Source organism: Lipotes vexillifer, unplaced genomic scaffold (assembly GCF_000442215.2).
Source record: "Lipotes vexillifer unplaced genomic scaffold, Lipotes_vexillifer_v1.1 scaffold112, whole genome shotgun sequence".
Taxonomy (NCBI): domain Eukaryota; kingdom Metazoa; phylum Chordata; class Mammalia; order Artiodactyla; family Lipotidae; genus Lipotes; species Lipotes vexillifer.
Window position 1 is genome coordinate 2683432 of NW_006776285.1, and position 4206 is coordinate 2687637.

Consider the following 4206-nt stretch of genomic DNA (forward strand, 5'->3'; position numbering starts at 1 on the left):
GAGAAACTTAACTTCAACCCAGCCCTTGAAGTGTTTTTACAGAAAAAAATTCCAAGGAAAGTGAGCTGCCGATAGTCAAAAATCACAAAGCATGTGAAGTCAGTCCCATGAGGACAGGTGGGACAAGAGACACTAGAACAGACCCACAGGGACTTTGGGATTATCATAAATTGAATATGAAATGGAATATGTCTAAATCAATTCAAAATAAGCTTGAAAATTCGAGCAGACAAGACTATTAAAAAAAACTCCCTAACAAATAGGAAAAAGAATCAAATAGAACTTTTAGAAATTTAAAATGTACAAAAAAAATTAAAAATCCTGTGGATGGATTAAATGTCATGTTAGATAGAGCTGAAGAGAAAGAAAGTTTGTGAACTGGAAGATAAAACTGAAAAAATAGAGTGTTTTCGGACACCCAGCGGTCACGGCTTCTTGGGCCGATCTTCAGCTGGCACAATTACAGGCCGCACAGCAGCAAAGGATGAATGGAGCTCTGGGAAAGGCGCTGTGTCTGAGGAATGACACCATTTTTAAGCAAGCCTTTTCCCTCTTGAGGTTCAGAACCTCAGGAGAGAATCCCCTCTGTTCTGCAGGTGGCATTCTGCTGAGCATCAGTTGGCACTACAGGTCACAACCCACGCATGGCATTGGAAGATACAAGCACCTAGTTAAAGCACAAGAGTTTCTTTCTCTTTTGTTTCCTGTTCAGCCCAGGAAGAAGAGGGGAAAAGTGGAAGTGAGACCCATTAATTTGGGGACAGATTATGAATATGCGGTTTGAAACATTCACCTGACTGCATATGATATGGCCCTGGCAGAGAGTTATGCCCAGTATGTTCACAACCTCTGCTACCATCTCTCCATTAAAGTCGAGGAAAGTTATGTGATGCCCACCAAAACCGTGGTGGCGTTGCAGTTTCAGGTCCAAGGCAGCAAAATGCTCCTGGACTCAGTTCTTACCACCCGTGGGCGAGTGGTTCAGATCAGCGGTTGGAGCGCTACATTTGCAGAGATTTTCCTGGAAATAATCCAAAGCAATCTTCCTGAAGGAGTCAAACTGTCAGTGAGGGAGCACACTGAGGAAGACTTCAAATGAAGGTTCAAAGCTCGGCCAGAACTGGAAGAACTGCTATAGCCAAGTTTAACTAGCTCACTGCAGACCCTTTCATGCCAGCACTGGTGATACTGAGTGGCAAGGGGAAGAGCTTCCTGGGTGGCCAAAGTTAAGCAGGGGACCCTGACCCTCAATATCATAAGTACCCATTTCCACAGCCAGGGATGCCTCCTCTGCTCTGTGGAGGAGTGCTTGCCGATTGTCACCACTTTCCTTTGAGCCAAGCCTAGGTATCTTCCATCTAATAAAAATCTGCTGATGATGGATGTGTGTGTATGTGAGAAGTCAGTCCATCCTGTCGAGTATATTTAACTAAGGGATTCAATTTCTCTTTGCCTGGTGCTTTAGCATATAAGCATGTCCCCCTTCAGTATTTCTCCAGTTAGAGTGAACTCATCCTTTAAATCAACCTGGCATGGAGTCCCTTTAGTGAAGCAGACAATCATAAGTAAACTCTCTGTGGATAGAAGGCATAGGGAGGGAGATTTTGTATATGAAAAAACCCTCCAGGTAGGATCAGGGTCTGTCCGTAAGTGAAAAAAAATTACCTTGTGGGGTAGTGAGTGACCTGTCATAAGTATGCAGGTAGATGTTACATAACTGCAAATTAGGGTTGCCTGGAATGAGTTGAAGCAAAGAATTAAAGATTGATCTTGGTCACGTGTCAGAAAACTACTGCTTGTGAGCCAAATCCCAACAACTGCCTATTTGCTTTTTAAAAAGAATTTATTGAGGTGAAATTCACATGTCACAAAATGAACCATTTTAAAGTGAATAATTCAGTGGTATTTAATGCATATGCAGTGTTGTGCAACCTCTATCCAGTTCCAAAACCCCATTGCCTGTTTTTGTAAATAAAGGTTTATTGGAACAGAGCCCTGCTCATTCATTTACAAAAAAATAAAAACTGAAAAAATAGAGAATATAGGGACTTCGCTGGTGGCGCAGTGGTTAGGAATCTGCCTGCCAATGCAGGGGTCACGGGTTCGATCCCTGGTCCAGGAAGATCCCACATGCCGCGGAGCAGCTGGGCCCGTGCTCCGCAACTGCTGAGCCTGTGCTCTAGAGCCTGTGAGCCACAACTACTGAGCCCACGTGCTGCAACTACTGAAGCCCCCGCACCTAGAGCCCGTGCTCCACAACAAGGGAAGCCACAGCAATGAGAAGCCCACACACTGCAGTGAAGTGTGGCCCCCGCTGGCTGCAACTAGAGAAAGCCTGCACACAGAAACAAAGACCCAGTGCAGCCAAAAATCAATCAATCAATAAATAAAATTAAAAAAAAAAATAGAGAATATAGATCCAAAAAGACAAAATGAAGCAAATTATGAAAAGCAGAATAACCACTATGCTTATGGAGGATAAGAGTGATATATATACATATATAATGTGTGCTTATGGATTATAGGAGTGGTAAGATATATATATATATGTACACACATATATAATGTATACCTTATATATAATTTCAGGGATAAGTAATAGAAACAAAATGGAAGAGACAGTAGCTAAGGGATAGTGAATGAAAATTTATCTGACTTGTTGAAAGACACCAATCCTTACGGGTAGGAAAACCGGTGAATTGCAAACAGATTAAGGTACTCCACTGTATACTAACTAGTCCATCTGCAAAATACAGGTATTGGGTTTCTCATAATGTCACAAGCGGCAGCTAAAAGTATGCAATGACCTCCATTATGTTTCCAATATTCCCTTAGTGCTTAAGCCTTTAGGCGAGTTTCTAGGAGTAAAGTTTTCTGTGACCAGGGGCAATGCAGACTTGTGAAAGGTGACTGAGAAAAGCAGAAGCGACAGGATCCTGTTGTGGAGGGGCAGCCTTTGGGTATGTTTCATCCCTAGCATGATCATCTTCAGACATTCATGACTGCTACAGAGAAAAGGGGAATTTGGTTGTCAGGAAGACCTAAGGAATGAATGTGCTCTGCCTTACATTGTCCCTTAGTGCAGTCAGTTAATACTATGCTAATATACCAGTTTGGGGACATTTGGGGGTCAGAGAAACCTGTGCTCCATAAATTATAGGCAGTATGTTTAAGTTTGACCAAAGTTCTAAAAAATGCACAATTATTTATGAGTTGCCGGAATAGCGTAGAAAGGATGTGAATATTTTCATGTGTCTGTGAAATAACCCAAATGCTGTGTTAGGGACTTTATATGCAGAGGTGTTCAACCACTGACTGTCCTACTGACTGTCCTACGGAGAGCTACGAGGCCATCAGTGCTCAGAGAGTTGCCAAGTACTTCTGTTGTTTACTGACCAGCAGCATCTTTTCTCTTCCTTTCTTGTAATACTACCTGAATTTCTTTACCTATCCCCTGTGTAGTTTGAGTGACAACGGCCCCACTCCAGTTCTTGAGGTGGGCTCTGATTGCTTTCAGTTAACTTGAGTGTCCTCATTTTCTGGGGGCAGTACTTGCCCTGGGGTGGTCCAGTCAGTGTGCCCTGGACCATCGCAGGGAAGGCTGGGACTTGGGCTCCTTCTCTTCCATGACTGGGTGTCCCTTGAGGACAAGGAGTTTGGAACTGGGACAAAGACCCTTTTCTTGACCAGACTCTAGACAGACTCCTCTGAGTCCAACTAGACCCTGTCTTGAACATCTCCTCAAGACCCAGTTTTAGCAAGAATCCTGCTAATTCAGGTTATCAAGAGAGACTCCCTCACCCTCACTATTTGATCACCCTCAATATCTAACCAAATTTCTCATCTGTCACCATCCCGCAGGTGATATGTGATCACCCTGGTCTGCCTTAAGCAAGAATCCCCTCAGGTAGGTTTAGGCAGAATCCCCTTTTCCGCTGATGTTTCCTCTTAGTAATTTTCCATCCACTGACCCCCTCACCTTGCTTCTTGGCTATCAATCCTTAGTTTTCCTTGTTGTATTCAGAGTTGAGCTCAATCTCTTTCCCCTACTGCAGAACCTCATTGTTATAGTCCCTATGATAACAATAGCCTATTGCAATAGTCCTATGTCTGCCTTACTATTGTAACAAGTGTCAGGATAATTTTTTTCTCTAACAACTGCTATAGCTACCTGGGGGAGCCAACGGGAGAAAATTGCAGAAAAAG

At 43.2% G+C, this 4206-nt stretch overlaps 1 pseudogene; it reads left to right on the plus strand.

Annotated features, from left to right (window-relative positions):
- Positions 1–484: 484 nt before the first annotated feature.
- Positions 485–1138, plus strand: LOC103084288 (39S ribosomal protein L48, mitochondrial pseudogene; annotated as a pseudogene).
- The last annotated feature ends 3068 nt before the right edge of the window (positions 1139–4206 follow it).